The sequence below is a fragment of the Suricata suricatta genome, chromosome 7 (assembly GCF_006229205.1).
Source record: "Suricata suricatta isolate VVHF042 chromosome 7, meerkat_22Aug2017_6uvM2_HiC, whole genome shotgun sequence".
In the NCBI taxonomy this organism is placed as follows: domain Eukaryota; kingdom Metazoa; phylum Chordata; class Mammalia; order Carnivora; family Herpestidae; genus Suricata; species Suricata suricatta.
Genome location: NC_043706.1, coordinates 99,449,091 through 99,473,503, shown reverse-complemented (window position 1 = coordinate 99,473,503; position 24,413 = coordinate 99,449,091). Strand labels below are relative to the sequence as shown.

General features: G+C 34.4%; 1 long non-coding RNA gene across 2 annotated transcripts; it reads right to left on the bottom strand.

Annotated features, from left to right (window-relative positions):
- Positions 1–6,466: 6,466 nt before the first annotated feature.
- LOC115295161 lies at positions 6,467–14,933 on the bottom strand. 2 transcript variants are annotated; one of them, XR_003910362.1, is made up of 3 exons: positions 14,740–14,933; positions 14,094–14,192; positions 6,467–6,748 (listed from the first exon to the last, which is right to left on the bottom strand). It is a non-coding gene; the product is annotated as an uncharacterized LOC115295161 (long non-coding RNA). The 2 variants fall into 2 exon arrangements; XR_003910361.1 differs by lacking the exon at positions 14,740–14,933 and adding an exon at positions 14,457–14,533.
- Positions 14,934–24,413: the final 9,480 nt, after the last annotated feature.

Sequence of the window (24,413 nt, the reverse complement as noted above, 5' to 3'; positions counted from 1 at the left end):
TAAACTATATATATAATTTATATATATATATATACATATATATATATATTTAAAGTCAGAAATAAGAACGGAAAAGAAAAGATATCCAGAAAATTGAGAAGGAAAAAAGGAAACCAAACCAGCTGGCCAGAACTATTGAGTCCAGTGTGTCCATGGAGAGAAGGATAGTGGTGAAATTAGCCCAAAAGTAAGAGAGGGAAGAAAGTGTTGATATGAATACATTGCAAGTGTATTATATCTGTTTCCAGCATTGATTAAGTCTTCAGAATGCACTAAGCAGGGGAATAAGAGTGATGAAGTAAATATTAAGAAACTACTGCAGCACACTATCCTCAAGAAAATCAATATACTAAAGAAAAATGATACTAAGGTAAATGCATACTTATATTAATATAATATGGTGATCTGAGACTAGACACTATCATGTTATTCTTTAATATTTTAATATATATTTGCATATTATATACAAAATAGTATAATATCTATATATATATACTTTTAACATAGTGTAATATTAGGGTTTTACATATGTTGTACTTGTCCAGTAACTTTCAAATATAATATTCAGAATCACTTTTAAATTTGAGAAATGCCACATAGAAAAAATTTCAAGTATAAAAGCTAATACGGCTTGGTTAACATGCAGTATAGGAATATGTTTGTCTCTTAGACATGCTCTAGGATCGATCAACTGGTTAACTAATTTAGCATGTTCTCAGATACTGAGTCAAGAGGAGATATTTACCTAATTACCCTAAATGTGTGTATATTTTAGTGTTAAGTCCAGTAAGAACTGGTACTATTTCTTCTCATCTTATTTTTTTTATATTTCTCATCTCCATCCTCAGTCATTCTGTGTCTATATCATGTTGAACTACTGATAAACCTACAGATTTTCTATAATTTTTTTATTCGTTAGGACTCTGATACATACATACCCCAGGTCTCTTTCTTTAGGAACTCTGGCTTTATGTTCCTGCACTGGGAGCTTTCCTGAATCCCCAAGATTGAGTCAGTTCCAACTGTTTACATCCTGTCCCATGTACTAACTTGATCACAATGAGTTCCAATTATATCTCGACTTGTTTGTAGTTATATCTGTGGTGTCCAACTCAATTTTTGGCATCTAACTGATTCTCAATAACTATTATGAGCTAAACTATGTAAATTTAAAAACGACTATGTGAATATTTTTTATATTTACCGCTCTATCTGAACAACATGTTGGCTATGTAAGCATCCAGAGTAATTTTGTTCCAGCAATTATATTTTCATTGCAGGTACATCTGTTGATATTCCTTTTGTTTCCTCATCCATGATAACATCAATGCATTTTATGTTCTATCAGATAATAATCATTAAATTGCCAAGGAAATATATTTAACCGTATTACAGATGTTAAATTTTCCTAGGTCTATATTAGACTCTTGAAGATAGAGTTCAGTATAAATTTAAATATATAACTATACATATTTATCTAAATTTAATGTAAATTTAAATTTGTGATATAAAATATAGAAATGTGTAAAAATGATTAGAAGCTAGAATATGTATGTTATAATGCTAAATTATGTGGTATAAATAATAAAAGAGAATTTTGTTGTTTTTTTTAATGTTTTATTTACTTTTGAGAGAGAGAGACAACTTGAGCAGGGGAGGGTCAGAGAGAGGGGGAGACACAGAATCTGAAGAAGGCTGCAGGCTCTGAGCTAGCTGTCAGCACAGAGCCTGACCTGGGACTCGAACCCACAATCCCTGAGATCATGACCTGAGCAGAAGCCGGATGCTTAACTGACTGAGCCAACCAGGTGCCTCAGTCATGAGAATTGTGAAATGCATGTGATGATTTTTCACAGAAATTGCGAAAGCTTAGTTTTCCCATGTGTAATATGGTAATGGTCATCAGAATGGTTGGTGATTATGGACAATATTTGTGTATGTTCAGTATTTCCTGGTTAGTCGGCTAAGTGCTTTTCATTTTTATTTTATTTTAGTTTAGTTTTTAAAGATTATTTTTAAAACTTTTTTTTTAATGTTTTTATTTATTTTTAATACAGAGAGAGACAGAGCATGAGAGGGGGAGGGGCAGAGAGAGAAGGAGTCACAGAACCGGAAGCAGGCTCCAGGCTCTGAGCTAGCTGTCAGCACAGAGCCCGACGTGGGGCTCGAACCCACGAACGTGAGATCTGACCTGAGCCGAAGCCAGAGGCTTAACCGACTGAGCCACCCAGGCGCCCCAAAAGATTATTTTTAAGAGAGACAGAGAGCAAGTGAGAGAGGGCCAGAGGGAGACACAAAATCCAAAGCAGGCTCCAGGCTCTAAGCTGTCAACACAGAGCCCAGTGTGGGCCTTGAACTCACCAACCAGGAGATCATGACCTGAGCCAACATCGGATGCTTAAGAGCCATGCAGGCACCCCAAGACCCAAATGTATAAATAATATTAAAATACTTCTTTCAGTTAGTTCCCATAAATGCTAAATTGTCCTAAGGACTGGTTGATCATCAGTTAATAAGGTAACTTGTAACAATGACCTGAAAAACAAACAATTGGGTGCTGTGTGAAAACTCATATACTATTGTCTAATTGTAGCAGTTCCAAGTTGGAGCCCAGAGGTGATTCTTGTTATCAGCGTAAATATTCAAATGTCTATTCATCATGGGTTTAACAGCATTTCCTCTATTGAAGATAATGAATATATTAAAATGATTTTGACTAAGATAATTTGGAGATAAAAAATGGGTAAAAGTCCTTATTTTCCAAATTTTTATCTGCACAGTGTTTCCCCACCCCCTTCCCCAGTCAGTAATAATATTTAAGAACATCTCTGCAAGGCACCATACTGCCAGATGTCTGGGTGAGAGAACCATTGTTAGGCCTGCGTAACTCCTGGCAGACTAATAATTCCAAAACAGTCCTGAAATGGTTTTCTCACAAGAATGGCATGCTCCTGAAAATCTGACTGCCACATAATTAAAGCAAATTAGATTCAACATCACCACCAAATTGAAATTTGTTGTGAAAAAAAAAAAAACATTCAACTGCAATTTAGCTGATTCTTACTGTTCCAAATAAAGTACTGAATTTTTTTTCTCTTAAATCACTGATAAAATACAGGCCATTCTCAGCAGATTTTACTGAGGTGAATTTACTTATGATATAGAGCTAGAATTCTATATTATTAAGTAGTAAAACTCCTTAAGAATATGCATGGAAGAGAGGAAAGAAACTAAAGTGGAAAATGATTCATTATTGAAAAATCTGTCTTTACTACTTACTTTCAAAATGTATATTCCAAAGTTAATACTATTTGAAATATTTGCTTTATTTGCAGTTAATTTTTTTTACTAGTTAAGGTTATATGAAATTCTATTGAACATACTTTTACTAGAAGGAAACAATGAAACTATATTCTAAATTTTAAAAATTAGAATACAAATGGAATTAATTTCAGGTTTGAGATGGATTAAAAGTGATTTAATTTTTTTTACTTTTTAAATTTATTTTAGAGAGAGACAGCATGAGCAGGGGAGGGTCAGAGAGAGAGGGAGTTACAGGATCTGAAGCAGGCTCCAGGCTCTGAGCTAGCTGTCAGCACACAGCCTGATGCGGGGCTCATACCCATGAACCGTGAGATCATGACCTGAGCTGAAGTCGGATGCTTAACCAACTGAGCCACCCAGGCAACCATTAAAAGTGATTTAAAAATGACCAAGACCGGGCTCCTGGGTGTCTCAGTAAGTTGAGTGTCAGACTTTGTCTCAGGTCATGATCTCAGCCCCACATTGGACAGACTGCTGTCAGCTTGGAGCCCACTTCAGATCCTCTGTATTCCTTCTCTCTGCCCCTCCCCTGCTTATTCTTTCCCTCTCTCTCTCTCTCTCTCCCTCTCTCTCACTCAAAAATAAATAAATAAACATTAAAAAAAGTTTTAAATGACTAAGGCAAGGAAGTTGCCACCATCCTAGTCATAAAATTCATATCTCACAGTATGAATAAAGAAACTGATAAATGTAAAAAAAAAAAGAAGAAAAATAATAATTTTTGGCTTTTCCACAAAACACTTTAACGTTCTATTCTCTAGAGGATTTCACTATTTCTAGATAGCAAGTGCTGTATGCTAAAGACCCTGATATTTATAATTCCTACTTAACCGCATAGCATGAGTTATAAATAATTGGTTCCACTTGCAGAATAGAACCATTCTTTTGGAATCTTATGCTTTCTCAATAGTTTAAGACACCTTATTTCTTTTTTTTTTTAATTTTAAAGTTTATTTATTTATGTTGAGAGAGAGAGAGAGCGAGAGAGAGAAAGAGCAAGTGAGCATTGAGTGAGGTACTGGCAGAAAGAGGAAGAAAGAATTCCAGGCAGGCTCCCTGCTGTCCGTGCAGAGCCTGGCACACAAGGCTTGAACTCAATGAAGGGTGGGATCATGACCTGAGCAATAAGACCAAGAGTCCAGTGCTTAACTGACTGAGCCACCCAGGTGCCTTGACACACCTTATTTTTTAAAGCTAACTAGCTTCCAAGAAATTTGGAGGCCATATTTTTGTGGCTGTTTTGTATCTTTGTATATTAGTTTGGTGTATTTTTTCATAGATAGAGAATAAAAAAATACTTTTTTTCAAAAAAAAATCTACTCAACATGATTTTAAAAGTAATAATGGACTAAAAATAAGACAGTAAATTCAAGGTAGTTTAAATTTGTCTTTAGCTTTGGAAGATACTTTCATCTACTATAATCTATTGACATTTCTACTAGGAGGTTTTTTTTGGTAATTGTTGAAATATTATGGCTTAGCCTTAAAAATAATTTATTTCTCTGAAAGACATTTACTTAAGTATTGGCTAACTAAAATGTAAATACTATAATATAATATCTTTTCATTGTTTAGACAAAATGTAGATGTAGTGAGACTTGTTGGTTAGACAGTAAAAAAAAGTTGCTTGTTCATCTTGAATATATAACATTGTCAAATTTTTAATCTATGTATCAGTGCTTTGCAAACATAGAGTGAGACTATACCATTCAGCACCTTCTCCTAAATGTTGAGGGTCCTGTCTCTTGGTTACTAACGATTCTATCCTGGTGGCTTTCAGAATTTAAAACACTCAAATGTTAACCACTCACTCTGCCCTCAGATCAGTCCTTCTGGCTAATTCTACTTTGAACCCCCACACCATGATCTAAAATTGCCTTTGTGGGGCACTTGGCTGGCTCAGTTGGTTAAACATCCAACTTCTGATTTCCGCTGAGGTCATGATCTCACAGTTCAATAGTTCAAGCTCTGTATTGGGCTCTGCTCTGGCAGCATGGAGCGTGCTTGGGACTCACTCTATCCCTCTTTCTCTGTCCTTCACTGACTCATCAGCATGTTCTCTCTCTCTCTCTCTCTCTCTCTCTCTCTCTCTCTCTCTCTCTCTCTCAAAATAAATAAAAAACAATAACAAAGAGGTCTTTGTTTTTATATATGTGAAAACACAATTAGAGGAAAGCTAATGAAATTAAAATAGTGTAGTGCATGGAGAGAAAGCTAGAGGGTTGAGATAATAAACCAGGTTTGTACTAATTAAAGATTTCTATCAATCCCTTCCTTTGTACTTTTAAGGGACTTATTATCAATATTGCTACTGGCATCTCATCTCAGAAAATATCTCCCATTGGATGTGTATCTCCCACTGGAATTATTACACTAGTATGAATTGAGGGTCTTCTAGAAGCTAGACATAGTATTGCTCCCTGCAGCAGAAAAACAGAAAAATAAAATAAAGCCCCAAACCATAGGAATTTCTTTCTTCCTTAGAAGGGAAGCAAATCTTGTCAACTAATAGGACTCATCATACAGACCTAGCATCGTCAATTGTTATAGTCCCAGGGCTTTTTTCTTTCTGATAAAACAGATTCTAAATAATATTTGATGTGTCTACATACCTATGCTCATTCCAGCATAATTTGCAATAACCAAGGTATGGGAACAAGCTAAGTGTCCATTAATGCATGAATGGATAAAGAAATTGTGATACACACACACACACACACACACACACACACACACACACACACACCCCCATGCACACTGGAGTCTTACTCAGATATAAAAAGAACAACATTTTCCCATTTGCTACAACATGGATGGACCTCAAGGGTATTATCTTAAGTGAAATAAGTCAAACAGAGAAAGATAAGTACCATATAACCTCTTACATATGAAATCTAAAAAAAATAATAATAGTAATAATCAGTTATTTAAAAAAAAAACCCAAAACTCATAGATAGAATAGGTTGGTGGTTTCCGGAGGTGAGGGGTGGCAGATGGGAGAAATGGGTGAATGATTTTTGTGTTTAGTGAGTTTTTTAGTCTGAATGAATTAAACAAAAAAATAAATAATATATGCTACAGACAAATGCATATTATGTATAATATATATTATAGGCACTAAATTCAAAAGCTCAACTAGGAGTTGATGGTTTGGGGTTATGTTTTATTTCTTGTTATGTTAATGGAAGTGAAGATTAATATTTATTCCCAGTTAACTTGTAGAAAACATTTGTAGAATTAGAAGGTTACCTTATTGTGAAATACCCTAAAAAGAGAAGTAGTTCAGAAACTTCATCCCCATTACATCAGTCCTTTAGAAGTATGCTGATTGTTACTGTGAAGGGCAGGATGAGCTTGTAGATGGTCTAGTTGCTGTGCTTATTTTTTTTGTTAAGGACTCGGAATGAGAATTCTTCTGGTGATCCTGTTGGGATATTGTAATGACACATTGCGTTACTTTTTTGTAGAAAAAATGATAAATCAATGACTTGCTGTGCTTAGTTATACTTCATTGGGACAAAGAATCTTAAATCAATGTGCAAACCAAATTTCCTTTTGTGCCAACTATGGATACAATTAATAATTGTATTTGAATTTTTCTCTTGCACAGATTTCCCATTTCCTCCTAATTTTTGTAGTCATGTCAGCACTCAATTAAACTATTTTTAAGTTTGAGGTGAATTTATCTTCCAATGTGTATTAAAGTTGTCTCATAAGATCTTTTTTTTTTCTTTTTTATTCTTTAATAGGCTTCATGCCCAGCATGGAGCCCAATATGGAGTTAGAACTCATGACCCTAAGATCAAGACCTGATCTGAGATTAAGAGTTGGACAACTGAACCGACTGAGCCACCCATGTGTCCCAGAATATTCTTTTCTTAAACTGTTACTGTTCAGAGAGAAAAAACTCACTGATGAATCTCTGTCTTATAACACTAGTGGTCGTTAATGTAATCAATTTATCACCTATATAAAGAGAGGTTGCTGGGTACATATGCAAACTAAGTTTCAATGAACTTGTATTTCTTAATGTGGTATTTTCTTCCCAATTCTGAGAATACTCTCAACTCTAAGAAGCCTTTTAAAGATAAATTTATACATATATATTGATTATTTAAATAGCTTAGCTATCCCCCAAATAGCCAGTAGTCTTAGAATGTTCATCAAAAAATTCTTCATGGCATACAAGTATATGTGTATTTTTTTATTAATGAAAAAATATATACACCTGTCTCTTAGTATTTTTATATGTATTCATTTCAAGATTTTTCTCATTATTTTTAAATATTCAGTTAATATTTTGTTAAATATATATACCATAATTTTAAAAAGAATACTCTAGTAATGAATATTAAAGTTAACCCCAAACTTTTTAGATGGAGAGTTTTCTGTTATAAACAATCCTAAAATAGACATAGTTATTCATATATTTCATGCAAGCCTGTAATAGCTATTCTGTGGTATTAACTCCAACAAGTGAAAAGTCTAGAGTAAATGGTATTTGTATTTCTGGTTAGAGATATTATGAAAGGATCCTTCTAAAATATATATGAGGATGTTTATTTATCCATATCTTCACCAATACTGCTAATCTTTGCAAATCTGATAGGTAAAAATAATTTTCTGTTATTCTTCTAATCTGCATTTTAATTGGAGAGTGCTTCCTGACATTTGTCCCACTATGAGTACTAACCAGAAGTTAAAGTGGGCAATCAAACTGACGAAGCACAATCACTTTAATCTAATGCTGTCCTGGTTTAGCTCTTATAGATGGCACCTTGATGGGAAACACAGCTCACACAGGGTCTTCATTTTCCCACAGCTGCCATATACAGCCTCCAGCGGGGAGCCCCCATAACACACCCCCACAGGCAGCTTGTCTCTTCACCCCCACTTCTCACCCATCCATGGGACTTCATCTCCTGAGAGTGAGATCAAGGAAGTTTGCCTTGCCCCAGAGAACCTGTGACCTTGGCTTCCACCCTGTTTTTATGTTATAATCACACAGGCCCAAGACCTCAAATGATTCAAATCAGGGGCCTCCTAGTAAACTTTGACTCCTGGTACTTCACAACCCACATTTATCTTAACTCAGAAATTTCCAAAGGTGCTCCAAGGCAATTCTAGGTCTGTTCAGGGACAATTTTAATCTTTCACTCAAATTTATGAATTGTTTTCTTATGTTGTATTTTGTAGTTCCTCTCCACAGAATGCTTTCAGAGATTAGCCATTTGCTTTTGAATTTGTGGATTATTTACTGTTCTTGATGTGTTAAAAAGTCAATCTGTCATCTTAAAAATTTTAGTATTTGGTCTTTATAATTTGGATAGATGACTTTTTTTTCCTTGTACAAATATTTAAAAGTATTCCTTAATGGGTTTTGGGTATCATATCTTGCACACATTATGTATTTTATTTATTTAAACATTTGCCCATTTAAGAATTACTTTAGTGGAAAATGTGGCACAGCACTTAAATTTTATTCTTATTAACAATTGGCTAGTGCATTATCTTAATATTATTTATTAAATAATTCCTTATTTCCACACTGTTTTAAAATGTCTTTTTTAAATCATTTATCCAATGGTCAAGGCACTGGTGACTTTATTCAATTTTGCTGGCTTGTCTTTCTCTTCTTCTCTTCCTATGGCTTTACCAAACTATTTTAATTACTCTATCCTTCTAGTATGTTTTAATATCTGCTAGGTCATTACACTCAGATAATTCCTCTTCCTGAAAGTTTTATAGGCTGTTTTTTCACTTTCATTATTCCACATGTATCTAAATCAGCTTTTCACATTGCAAATGAAACTGCTCACATTTATTTTTATTATTGTAGGTTAATTTGGGGTTAAATGACATTTGTATAATATTCACACTAAGAATGTGATTTATATTTCCATTTATTGTTTTCTATGTGCCTCAGAACAGTTTTTAATATAAAGATAAATTTCTCCACAATTTTCGTAAGTCAGTTTTCAAAAGCTGTCTTTTCTTTCAATATAGTTCCTCACTAATTATATTTAAACATGGAAATGTTTATATTCTATCATTATTACAATCAGCCATCTTACTGAAATATCTTATTATTTTAATAGCATTTCTATTGTTTCTTAGAATTTTCAGGTACTTGTTATACCTGGAAATTTGGCAACTCTTAATTTTTTCCTGTTTGTCGCAGAACTTCCATGACAATATTAAGTCATATTCACATTCTTGTGTTTTCCCTGACCTAAATGGAAATGCTACTTGTTTTTTTCTTAATTATAATGCTGCTTTATTGATATGTTTTAATCAAGAATGAACGTTGAATAATGTTTTACATATACCTGGAAAATCAATCATTCCATATAGTTTTCACATCTAGTTAATATAGAGAAGGAAATAATTCTCATATTGCTCTTTTGTTTTCTTGGAATCGTTTGTGTTATGCGTTGAATGTTTCTGTTCACCTTTTCCAATGGATTCGTATGTTGAGATCTTACCTCTCAAGGCATTGATATTAGGAGGTGGGGCCTTTGGGAAGTGATTAGGATCAGATGAGGTCATGAGGATGGAGCCTTCATGAATGGGATTAGTGCCTTCGTAAAACTCATAAGAGAACATGCTTCTCGGCTCTCAGGCAGTTGAGAATACAAGAAATCAGCTGTCTGCACCAGAAAGAAGGGTCTCATTCACTAGAATTCTGTGTGCTTCCAGCCCCTTGAACTGTAAGAAATACTTTTCATTATTTATAATCCAGCCTGTTAAGGACATTTTGTTATGGTAGCCCAAGATAAGAAAATTCGCCAACACATCATTCTAATTTTGTGTGTTTCTGCATTTCCTACTTAAAAAAATTATAGTACCTAGCAGTTTTAAGCTTTATTAGGTTTTCGTTTTCAAAGAGTCTGCTCTTGGATTTGTAGTTAAGTGTTTTTGGTTTTTTTTCCTGTTTTCTGGATCATTAATTTCTACTTTTATCTTTGTGAATTTCACTTTTTCCAGTTATCTTAGGGATATTAATTTTTTGTTCTTTTTCAAGTTTTTTATTTGGTACTTAACTTTTCTGCATTCTTTATCATCTGAGCACTTAAGTGTTGGTTTCTTCTGCTGATATACAGTGTTTTCTTAAAAATGCTTTTTCTAATTGTTTTAGAGTTTCTATATTGTTTCTTCTTAGCAGAAGAACTGGTTCAAGGAGAGATATTAAATTTTTAGGGAGTTTGAAACTGCACTTAGTTCAGAGAATATGGCATATATTATAAAGCTTAGAATGCTATTGAAATTTGTTTTGTCCGTTATAATACTGTCAGTTATACTTTAATATATTCCCTAAATATCAATCGTACTTAAGAAATGTTAAGATGCAGTATTTATTTAAATTTATGATTTCTTGATTCAGATCAAGAATTTTAAAAGGATTATTTATTTTGAGAGAGAGGGAGAGAGTGTGTGCGCTCATGTGTGCACATGAGTGGGGGGTGGGTAGAGAGAGCCAGTGAGAGAATCCAAAACAGTCTCCAGAGAGGGAGAGAGAAAATCCAGGCAGCATCCTCACTGTCAGCCCTGAGTTTGAAGTGGGGCTCGAACTAACAAACTGTGAGTTCATGACCTGAACCAAAATCAAGAGTCAGAGACACTTGACCGACTGAGCCACTCTGGTGCTCCCACATCAAGTCTTCTCAACTTCTGTACTATTGACATTTTGGGCCTGATAATTTTTTACTAGGGGAAGAAGGAACTGTCCTATGCATTATAAATATTTGCAAGCATCCCTGGTCTCTACCCATTAGATGCCAGCACCTGATATTTGAATGTGATTAATATTAAATTGAATACTCTGGTTTGTTTTGTTCTATAAACTTGATATATATTTTCCAATTCGCTTATTTCATACTTTTAGATCACATAGATCAATCTTTTGCATGTAGCATACAATTGTCTTTTTTACAGGTTGTATTTGACATTAAAAATGCATGAGTTAAAGCCATTTAAAGTTATTATAAAGGATCTTTCTAGTAGGATGGAGATGTTCTGCATCTTGATAGAAATGTAGGTTGCATGGGCGCATGCTTTTTACCAAATTCTTGGAGCTGCTAAATGAATGTGTATTTTGAATGTAGATTATTGCATTTGAAAAATTCAAATTTCTGCATTAGTCAAAAGTCCTCTGGTGTTTGACACTTTAGGAGACACATAGTCCCCTTTCGCTGCTGAGCACAAATGACATTTCCCCAATGTTCTGCCATTCTCTTCCTTTGGCTGTCTATAAAGTAGTGACAATTTTAGTTTTGAGGAAAACATGGCTCTGGCTTATATTTGAAATTTTACATCCACGTCTGCTTTTCTGTAACAGTTTTCTCAATGTAGTCATTTTCTTTAATACCTGTTTGCAGAGGCTTATGTTAATAAGCCTCCTCTCATGAGTAAAAATCATTCTTTTTATTTAATAAAGCTACTGAACCAGAATATTTCTGATAGAAAAGTTATTACAGTCATACACACATCTGAAAGAAAAGGAAAAGAAAATGTGTTTGAAATAAGAGAACAATGATTTCTTTTAATAAAAACATCAATAGCACATTATTAAGGTGGCAGACTTTAAATGAAGAAGAAGGAGTTAGAACAATTAGGTATAATCATGAGATAATGTTGAAAGCGTTTAATGAATTTTTTTTTAAAAAAAGTATTACTTTAGAGGTATCTGTAATCTATTTTTCTTTCTCCTGGTTTTAAAGAATATAATTTCCATATACTAATTCTACTGGGTTATAAGACTGTTTAAAAGCCAAACCTAATAAATGAAACCTTTAAAAATTTTTAAAACAGCCAAACCCATCAGAATGTTATACTGTTATAATGTAATGTGCAGTCTGTCTAAAGTCTCTTCTGATCAAAACTTAGAGATTTTATATAACTAATCACAAAGCTTCTAATAACATTTATTTCAGGTGTATGCTTAGATTTAAACATTCTAGAACAAGATACAATTATTTTTTCTCTACAATATATTAATAAACTTAAGATGCTAAGAAATAACTTTTAATGAAGGTAAAACATCGTTTAACAGAATAGAATAGGTTATATATGAAGATTTTTTATATTTTGGCATGTAAGTTATTGAATGATCTATAATATAGAGTATTTCTATCTATAGTTATTTATGATTTTTGTCTCATAAACTTACTCAGAGACTCTGCTTATCCTTTGTAATCTTTATTGGAAACAGCTGTTTTCCAAATTGTTAACAAGAGATGACATTGGCAATAGGCAAGGAGAGAATGTGGATCAATAGACTTTATATTTCTGTTGCAGAGCCCATAGATTTCTCGAAATTAATAATTGCAGTTGAAGATTGCAAACACCTAGCAGTGTTTGGAGATCAACTCTTTAAAAAGTTAATCTTATGTTTTTAGTAGCTGTATAAATACTAAGAGGCTTACACAAAATTAGAATCTGTTTTATGAATCAGTTTTGATGATGTTTGCACTTATGTAAGAAAAAAATGTTCTCTGTAAGATATATAGAATATTAGAATTCAAATCACCGTCTTCTCTTCATATTTAAAAAGTGCTATTAACCTTTAAAAAACTCATTTGTAATGTTTCAGTTACTATAAGTTATTGAAGTATGCTAAGCTATAAATAGATGGTATTTTCTGCTGAAAAGTGCTATAGGGAGGGCAAATAATCATAACGACTAAGTTGCACACAACAAATTCATATAGTTTATATTGCTCAAGGTAGGGTATCTGGAACTACCTTCTATTATAATGCATTGATGCATTAACCTAAGTGGTAAAGGTCCACAAATAGATATCCTAGACACTTAAGTGCTCATAACTGGGTTTTGGCTAAGCAGAATGTGCTAGTAATAAAATCAGATATATTGCTGATGTCTACGACATGGTTAGGGAACATAAAATATTCTGGCTCAATAATTTTGTGAAATAAAAAGATTAGGTTTCTAGTCACTGAAAGAGGTTAGTAACTGTCCCATGCCAACAGATCTTAGAAAAAACAACTACTTTGAAGTTTAGCTGTGATTGAGATAGGAAATTTTCTGAGTGGATGGTTATTGTTAGGCCTTAAAATTTCTCCTCCCTTTGTAAGATTCAACTTAAAGAGGGAAAGTTCTGGAGATAAATAAGTCAAAATCAAATAGTAGTGGTGAGGAGATAGAGAGGTAAAAAAAATAAAGACAAAAAAGACACTTTTACCTTATACCTTCTATCTTTTCCAATACACATTTACAACAGGTGGTTTTCTTTTATTTCCAACTAAAAACCTGGTTTATAGTTATTTTGAGTGGACCTTTTCAAGATATCTATGTCTTTGATTGTAGTATGCTTTTTGTTCATTTATTTGTTTCTTAAGAAAGAAATCATGATGTAAACAACTTTGCATTCTCAGTTTGTGGCACAAAGTTGTAATCCATAAATGATAAATATTGATTTATTTTATGCATGTGTGTTTCCATGCAGAAAACAAACAAAACCCCACCCACATCTCTTTTCTTACAAGAACAGAGATGTTTGTTAACATTTGGTGTGACGGTTGGATGTCAACATTCCTTTACCTGCCCCAAAGACTCTGACCAAACTCCTCTTTAGCACCTTCCTTTCCCTCCTCAACTTTTCCTGCCAATCTCTGCCCTGGCTTCATCCATATAAACTCATGGCCAGATTGTCATTTGGTTTGTAGGTACTTTTTCTATCATTCCGAACTGCCTCTCATCCCATTCCCATTCCGCTTGTCCGCAGCCGCTCAGATAACTCCACCCCTCACCATTTTTCAGCACCACTCTCCACCTCTCATCTAGGAGCCTGTAATAGCCTCCTGGCTGGACTTTCTGCCTTCAGAGTCTCTTATAGTCCAGTTCATCACCTATGGAGCAAGCGACATCATAATTTAAAACATAGATTTAGTAGTATAACTGCCACGCTCAAAACAAATTAAAAGCAAAATGTTTATGATTCCCTGTGGCTTACAAGAAAAAAACCTCATCTGTGATAAGATGGAGATTTTAAAAATCTGGTTAATATTTATGCCTAAAATTCTTAATTTCCATGGATTACTCAGAGGTGCCAAAATACTTTGGTTTTTATTTTTAGAATGAAATAACAGGCATTTTTTTTTAAAAATACTAACCTCCTTAGAATTCATCTTGAGTGTGGAGTTGTACTGGATAAACAAATACTATTTCTCTCCATTATAGTGATTTTTGCTATGTTCATATAACCTAAAATATGAGCTGAGGGGTTAATGATATGTCAGGTCTCCTTTAAATCTATTTTTAACGGCAACACAAACTGTAAAAAGAATCCACACTATTTAAGTGGAAATACATCAATCACAAAAATGAGCAGGCTGCAGGTCCAGGTCAATACCTTCCAGCCCATTAAACAGAGGGAAGGAAAGCAAGTTTGCTTACGTTCAATATGCCAAGGAGCAGGGATGAATAGCAATAATGCATGTCTCTGACTACAGCTTGCCAATATTAACTTGAAAAATTATCAATCATTAATCCATCACAGTCCTAATTATTACTGAACTTCTGCATTAATGAGAGAGGAAATTTAATAAAATAGGTTAAAGAGCTTTGATTTAAAAAACCATCTTATTAGATTATATCTAAAGATCCATCCTGATACTACCGGACCTAGACATTTAAAGGAATCCTGTGGCAGGTTATGGATGAAGTGATGTCATAGAAGAAATTAAACATTCTAAGAACTACTTATTCTTAAAAGCAGAGGTTTTGTTATTCTAATATTTATTCATATTTAAGGTGATATAAGAAGTTCCAGAGCGTTTTTATCCAGTTAAATGTGAACAGGGGAGGAATGCATGCTCATTCTGCCTTTCTTAATCAAGTAAGACCCAACGACAATTAGGGAACAAAAGTCTCATAATAGAGTGAGATAGTGTTTGGCATTAACACAATCAGCAGTTTAGTTGAAACTTCAGGATGATGTAATGAACTCTGAGAGTGAAGCTTGAGTAGTTTAAACAGGAAGCCAGACTGTTCAGTTGCAAATGCTTATAATAGTAAACCTGGTCCATCTGTCATTTTTTCCTTTCCTCTTCTCTGGGTAGAAATAGGGGTGATGCTGTGCTTTACTCCTTGAAACATGCCTGCGGAGTACGTGCAGAGTCAAAGATTCGTGATGCCTCATCATTTAATTTCATAATATGCGTCATAAATTTTTAACAATCTTTATCTTATTTTAGGCTTAAATAACTGAAATCGTTGCAGTGAAGTTTTACTTTTAACATGTTCGATTAATATCTAAAGAGTAGAACAAGCTAAGGAAGATTTTTTTTTAATTACATGTCTTTAGTATTAGTGACTCTTCTAAATTTCCTTTTATAAAATCTGGCTGTTTCAAACATACACAATTTCATTGCTGTTGTTTTCACAATGATAGCATTTTGATAAAAGGAAGGAAGACTCCATTTGGTTTTTCTGATGAAAGAATAAATACAGCAGGAAAAAAATGATGTTCTTCAAGTCAATAACAGTGAACATCAGTAAAGCAAGTAATGCTTGGGAGCAATATTTAAGGTTGAAAGCCAAGTAAAGTAATAGCCAGTAGCTTCTAGTGCCTAGTTGTGCCTTCCCAGTCAATAGCACGTATGGTAGAATATTATATTTGATAATTCAACTAAAGTAGAGTCATACATTAACCTCTGGAGAATCAGGGCTCGATGGCAAGACCAAGACGTGACTCACGCAATGTCTCCATACGTCCAGCGGGCAGACACGGGAACACAGTGAATATGAATCTGTCCTGAAGTACTTTCTGGTGATTTTTGCAGAAAGACATATTTTGAATATTCAGAGACTCTTAAGATTAAGAGTTAATTAAACACGAACTAGATTATATAAAAATTGCATTTGGTTGCTTATGAAAAACATTTTATGATGTTTTGTCACTGAAAACTGTGCAATAATTCTGTTTTGCTTCCCTTCTTGGTCAAAACAATTAATGCAAGACTACACTGTAATCCCAAAGAGGCTGAAATTTGGGGGAATGTGTTTTTTTAAGGTACTTTATTACTTTATTCTATTTATTTAAACTTTATTGAAAAACCATTGTGATGATGCTCTCTAATCCTTAAATTGAATTATATAAATCATTGGTTACCTTTTTTTTTTTAGTGCTTAACTTCAGTGTCCTGTGTTGTTAAAATATTTTTTATTTACAAGAGAAATGTGAACTTAACCATGTAATTTACTGGCCCTAAAATTGCCTTACTTTTCATAATGTCCTTTAACTGTTTTGACACTGAGGTAAATGGCAAACTCAGGGTTAAATCAAATCACTCAGAGTATGTCATGTCCCATTATAAAAATGCATTAGAAAGAGGAATTTTAAGGATGAATGGAGAAATTCTCAAGAGAAAAGGGTGAGAAAAGAATGGGGAGCAAGAAAAATACACTTCCAAACCATCAAGAAATTCATTTACACTTTGATTACTAAAATATTTTACCAGATCATTTAGATTCTGTTTGAAAGAATGCTCTGTGCCAAGTATATCAATGTGCTATTCTTTTCTCTGTACTTGGTTTAGTGTGTGTACTATTCTTTTTACAGTGTCATTAGTTCTGCACTTTAATTTTTGCTTTTTAAATTTATGCACCAGGTAGTTTTAAAAGTCAAATAATTCCACCAACTCAGGAGAATGAGAGCCAGGCCTCCCTGCCCGTAGTCTTTGTAGACCATTGGCTCTCACTTCTTTTAGCTCTTTTCGTTTTTTATTCTTTTTCTCTGGTAGTTGTCTCCATATTTCCAAGTAACAAGCTCATAATCATTTTAGAAGTAATGGATTTTTACTATGGAAAAACATAGTTCTATGACGATTTGCCACTTGCAGACTTCTGTTTACTTGTCAAGGCTTCAGTACAACCTTCCCACCTTCAGCAAATTTGGGATTCAGTTTCTCTGGTTTTTCCTCTACAGCAGTGACTCGTCACACCTTTGTCACGCCGAGGAAGGGGTCCTGAGCAGCTAACTGCTGGGCGCACTTGCTTCCAGCCCCATCTGTACCGTCACCTCAGTGGGGTGATGCCTCAGCCTGTCTGGAGTTTTCTGGTGATGGTCAGCTTGACTCCTTGGCTTAAGTCCCTCCAGAACTGTAGCCACTTTCCCTGGTCTGCTTAATCAGTCGCTGTACACGTGCTTTCCAGGTGCCAAAATTCTGTCGTCATCAGCGCTTATCCTGTCCTCTTGGGTTTTGCAGAATGACATGGTCCTTTGTCCTTTCCTTCATGTGGGTGAGGTTTTTGAAGAGAGCACAAGTACACATGTTTTTGTCCTGCCATATTTGTGTCACTGGTTTTCTTTCTGTCTGTTAAGAACTCAGAATTCAAACTTGCTCGCATTACAAAAGATAGTTTTATATAAAATAGCTCAAATCCTTATGATTGCTTCTGTGTATAATTACTTTTAATCAAGTATCTTTATTCTGACAATTTATATGTCTCTATTACCACTACTTCACACCCTTCTCATTCACATGATAGCTATTTTTACATGTGTTTGATAGTAGCAATTTCACTTACAGCATAAAGAAATGATCATTTCGTGTTTCCAAATGTCTTCACAAATCTCAACTCATTAGTCCTTCCTCTCGTCCTGTGGAATAGTAGGCGAGAGCAACCTTCTCTCTACATTTACCAGCAGGATGCTTGAGCCCCTGGGGGACTGTGACATTCCCGAGGTCACTCCCCAAATTGGTTACGGCAATAGAATCAAGTATTTCTGACCTCTTTTGTTTTAATATTATCGTGAGACATCACTCAGTTCTTTACAGTAAAATTCACCTAAGTACAATGAAATACCTTCCAACACAATCAATCTTCACTATTTCCCAGAAGGATTTGAAGAAAATGAAGAAAACTTATGCATGACAAGCATACCTTATAGATAACACAAAACTTTCCCTTGGATAGGGACCTACCCATCTGGTATATTTTTTTCCTCATCGATATTTGTCAAAGATTCAAAATAATGTAATACTCTCTTGGGCAAACCAGGCACTTGGTTACCGAAGAAGGGAAAAGCCATATGCGTGCTGTCTCTCCACTCAACCGTATAATGCAGCCTTTACCATCTCCATTAAAAGACTGACTTTGTACCCTACCATGCATTTTATAATATTTCTATCTAAATGCAGATTTCTACATTCCATGTGTACCATGTAGTCAGGTTTTCCATAAAAAAAGCAGCAGGAGAGTACATTGAAATTCACTTTGCATATTAAAGAAATCTCTCTCTGAGATTCCTTCTTTTATTTGTTTTATCAACTCAAGCAATAAGCAGGAAAATTAGAGTTTCAGCAATGATGGAAAAGCTATTTATGATTTTATCAGCCTTGCTGCTTTTTTTTCCTCCTGCTTAGACAAGTTGCAGACTTTTAAGAGGAAGTTGGTTAAAATGTTTCACTGGAAAATGAAATAAGTCTATCTGTATCATTTCACCCGAGTACTCTAGTACTCTATTACCTGGCGACAGCTTCACTGTGAGTAACATGCTCCCGAATGCTTTTCTTCCCTATATGTACAGCACACATAAAATATGTCCCACAGGATATGTTCCACGTGAAAGCATTATTACAAATGCCATAATGTTTTCTAACATATACCTTACTGGCATGGTTGGGTCAGGAATGCAGTCAGAGCCTAGCAGATAGAAAATAATGTCTCCACATTTCTTGCAAAACTTTTAACAGAGAAAGCAACTTTGGAAATGACTGTCACTGGAATTATGACAAATTTCCAGCTAGTTTATATGCAGTTTACTGAAGCTGTCCATAGGCCCACAGGCAACTTATTATGTGATGAATAAATGTAATACTTGGAGAAATAAAGTACAATGAAATTAAAGGAAAGATATTTCTAAACCTGTAAATACAAAAACTAAAGGTATAGACACTACATTTTCCCATATTTATTTTCTATTTTTATTTTCTAAAATCCACTTTACCTTTAAAAAATATTATGTGAAGTGAAAGGAAACCAAAATAAGCTATATAGACATCACATCCATTCATATACAAATGAGAGTTTATTTCTGAGGGAAAACTTCTTAATAAACCAATAGTTAGAATGTTTAAACAATTTGAACAAATTTGGCCTCCTCCAGGTTAGTGAATAACTGAATTTAAATTTGCTTCAATGACCTAAAACTATTTATTATATGTATTATATGTATTTCTTATATGTATTATTATCAAACTATTATTGATATGTACTCTTATTTGCCCTTGCTTGGATACCTTACACCTCTAGCATAAAATCAAATAGCTTTTTAGTCTATTTTTGTATTTTCCACACATATTTAACAACCATTTTTAAATTTATTTAATTCCTACAGGCATACCTTCTTTTCTATTTAAAAATGACAATTTTTAGGGTCTCTGGGTGGCTCAGTCAGTTGAACATCCCACTCAGGTGGAATGATTTCATTTTGGCTCAGTCATAACCCCAGGGTTGTGGGATTATGAATCTCTGTGGGATTTTCCCTCTCTCTCTCTCTCTCTCTCTCTCTCTCTCTCATCCACTCTCTGCCCCTCTCCCCTGCTCACACTTTTTATGTTGTTCGTTATCCACGCTTTTTGCAACAGTGAGAACCCATTTAGGAGAGAGTCAGAGGACTGCAGTTTCTTGTAAGTTTCATGGGACAATTCATATCATGATAAAGTGTATAGATATCCATTTTATGTTCACACAGTTAGAAAATAATGCTTTTAATTCATTTTGAATAGACCACTTAGCACACACTCACTTTTATTAATTTTTTAGAAATTGAGATACAGCTGAGAATACTTCAGATATTTCTGATTTTTTAGTGGAGGCTTAATTTAGACTGCTGTGTGGCTCCATTGTGGTCCAGGTACAGAGACATACTGAGCTGTCAACCATCTGAAAAATGGCATGAGGCAGTCAGTATTTGACGCTACAGAAATTCTCTGCTTAGAGATAGAATATGTCTTCCAACGACTGTGCCTATCAGCTGTTGTTAGATATCATTTGTGTTTTTTGGCACACCACCTATAAAAACTGCTTACCTAACCTTGCTCAGATCTGTGTCTCCACCTCAGCAGAAACTCAATAACTAAAGCTCGCTTGGTCTGCCTCTTGTGTCATTGCATCCTAATACTTTATTCTGTTCAGCTGGGGAGAACAAAGCCACAAATGCTCTGCGTGGCCTTCTGTGGGAAAACAAGAAAACACACTCTTATGAAGGGAAGAATCATGTACGTTATAGACTTTTGAAAGGAGTTAACATGGAAATCAGTAGAAAAGCATTGATTTTCACAGCTTTTAGAGGAAGAAGTCAGGAATACTAACTCGAAAAAGAGCGGACTGCAAGACCAAAAAGACAACTATTTTTGGCATCTTTAAAATGAGATGAAACTCCTCACTTCCAGGAGAAGGTTGCACATTGTCCCTGGTGAGACAAAGAATTAAATACGTGTCACAGGTGATCTATGGCTGACATTCAGAACGCTATGGCAGAGTAAGGTTGCAGACCTCTTTGGTAGTCGTTTTCTCCCAGCTGAGCCATGAAAAGCCAAGAACAAAGCTTCAGTTCAAGGGTTCTTTTCCCCTTCAAACTATCTTTTCTAATTTATCCACAGGAATATATTTGAAAGGAAAAACAACGTTAACCAAGTTACTCAAAATGGTATACTGGTGTCCATAGTTTGCAGTCTAAATATTCTTATACTTGAAATTCCAATACTTGTATTACTATTATCCCAAATGTTAAGTTTATTGTAACTACTGTTAGCCTAACTCCAAGTCTTCTATTTTTTATCCCCTGAGAGCAAACATTCATCAGCAGAGTCTAATGTAAACTTAATGGAATTTTACTGAATACTCCTATTTGATCTCAGAGCTGTTTTAGATGGATATACATCTGATTTGGGGCAGACTTTGACACCGGTATTGAATAGCAACTATCTGCATTTATATGAATGAGGGAAGGACCATCTGCTCAAGTGTTACCCTCCCATTTTTACCCTTTCATTTCATATTTGTTGATCCTTCATTGACGAATGAAGATGTTTGGAGCCTCAAATTCATGAACTAAAATTTGCCATACTGAAGAGTTAGAAATGTCTGAGTGCTAAACTGCATAATTATAGCACTATTCTCTTGGTATACAGAACTACTTATGCCAACAGAAGATTCTTAGGTCATATTTCCACAAAGGCATTTCTTCAAAGTTTTCATAGATCAATGTGTGGTTTTAACTTGCTACAGGTCGTGAATCTAGAGGAAAAAATGGTTCACACATCTCTTAGGCCATTCGTCTAAAACATCCATAGGGTTGCCAGGCTAAAGCAATTTAACTTTTCAGCATAGAATTGACCATCTTGTGATTTGAGTCTAGAAATACGTAGTGGAAACTTCAGGTAACTGTGAACATAGCCAACTGCAACTTGGACTCTCAGTTTGTGTATGGCAAGAAATTGTATGGCAAATGGCATTTTAATATTCTAAGGATATATATCTATATGCAAGGGCAAGTGTGTCTATATGTGAGTGGTCTATACATACACATTATATGCAAATAAACACACACTTGAGTGTTGCAAATGAATTTTAATCCCCTCAGCATTTCACTGTGAATGCTGTTTTCAAATCTTTAAAGTAAGCTCTTTGAACCCTCTATGATTTCTACAACCCTACCCAATTCATGATCCAGAGGAAGCAATGATAGGTCAAAAGGAAATGTATGAGATCATAGTTCCTACACATAAGCATGTGGATTTTATGTTTAGTTCAGTTAAGAATTTAGAATTATTACCTTTACCTTATGAAAGAAAATGTGACTGTGTATGTACAAAGAATTCACATAGCAACCAAATATCTGTTGAGATTATTTTCCAATAGTATTCTCAATAACTTTTTTCATTCCAAAGAGGCATGTTAACCAATTCACTGCCTCTGGCTCCCTAGCTTCAATTCATCGTGAGTCACTTGAAGTTAGTGTGTTTGCTTACATACCTTTGAACAAATGTCATTTCTCAGTGACATCTACTCCAAACACCCTATCTAAAATTTTAATCCAATTGTCTTCTTATCGCTTTTGATCCCTTTTATCTTACTCTAATGGTTTTTCTGTAGCACTACTATATTTTAGAATAACATATGATTTATATGTATATGTTTACTGTTTGTGTTTGTTTCCCACATTAAAATGAAAACTGGACAAGGCTAGTTTTGTTCTTTGCATTTTATCATCTAGCTGGTACTGGCACAAAGTAGGTGCACAAGAGATATTTGATGAACCAAATTCTTCTTGTATCTCTGAATACAAGGTCTTGGAAATGCTTTTTGCTAATCTATCCTTCTAGACAAGTGAGGCTCTGGTGTAGTAGCAAGAAACTCCCACATCTCAGTGAGTAAAACAGCAAAGATCTATTTTTCATTCATGCTACCTGTTGGTCATGGATCAAGGGGGGGCTTTGATTTATGTTTTCATCTGTCAGGTACCCAGGCTGAGGGAGACTCCATCTCAGTGTTTCCACCATTGTCAAGGCATGAAAAGCGAACATGAAAAATGATGTGTTAACTCTAAAGGTTCCAGTTGGATTTGACATCTGGCTTTTCTATTCATATGTCATTGGCCAAGGCAAAAAGCATGATCACATTAAGTTCACACAGCCAAGGAAGTCCTATCCTCCATGTACCCAGGTTGAAAGTGGAAAATGAAATGGAAGAATGTAAGTCTAGTCCTGTTACAATTGAATTATCTTCATAAAAATTTCATAATTTTATTAATGAAATGAATAGTTCTGCAACCACATTGGACAGACATCTTTAATGCAAGTGTCCTAGAGGAAAGATTGCATGGCAAGCACTCGATAGAAGGGAAACAGATGCAACTACAAGAATAGATCATGCCTGGTTCCTTTTCTGTGGCTCAGAGTGCTAACGCTGTTTGCTTCCGAAAAGAGCTGTTCTCTAAGGTAAACCAATAGTAATAGGCTGGTGTCCGTATTTTTTCTTCCTTCTTTTCCCTCTACTTCTGTCCTTCTCCCCTTCTTTTTTTTAACCTCTTCCATTTTTCTCATGTTACTCTTCATTTTTTCTCTTTTTTTTTTTGAAAGGGGGAAAAGTGTAATTTTTAAAATATTCTGTATGTTTTAAAAATACAAGAGAACAACATCAGAGTTCAGAAAAGAAAAAAAATTACCTGAAATCTCAGCTTAGTCTTAACTCCTATGTATAAAGTTGTATCATTTCTCTCTGTCTCTCCATGTCTCTTTGTCTCCATCTCTGTCTCTTTCTCTCTCACATACAGCAGAGATACACACACATTCATTCACACACAGGGAAACACACCATACACATTTATTTATTCATATGTTCACACTACATAAACTGTATTTTGAGGATTTCTTTTCTCATAAATGGATGGTAAATATCTTACTTTACCAATAAATTTAGATATACAGCAAATTTAAATGCATAATGATAATATGAGATAATTCCTATTTAACCCACAGTCTTCTTTTTTGTTGTGGTATAATATATGTAATGAGAGCTGACATTCTAACTATTTTAAAATATACTATTTGGGGCATTAATTACATTCATAATGTTGTGCAACCATCATCACTATTCCTAGAACATTTTTATCACTCCAAACAGAATCCTCGTATCCCTTAAACAATAACCCTATTCTCCCTTAACCACAGCCTCTGATAATCTCTAAACATTCTGACACTGAATTTGCCTATTCTAGATAATGCATCTTAGTGAAATTATACACTATTTGTTCTTTTGTGTATGTCTTATTTCATTTAGCATAATATTTTCCACGTTTATCCATGTTGTAGCATACATCAAAGTTTCCTTTTTTTATGGCTGAATAACATTCCATTGTGTATATATGCAACACATTTTGTTTATCCAGTCATCTGTTGATGGTCCTTGAGAATGTGTCCAACTTTTGGCTAGTGTGGATAAAGCTGCTATGAACATTGGCATACAAGTATTGTTTGAGTACTTGTTTTCAATTCTTTTGGATATATACCTAACAGTAGAATTGTTGGATAACATTGTAAGTCTATGTTTAACTTTTA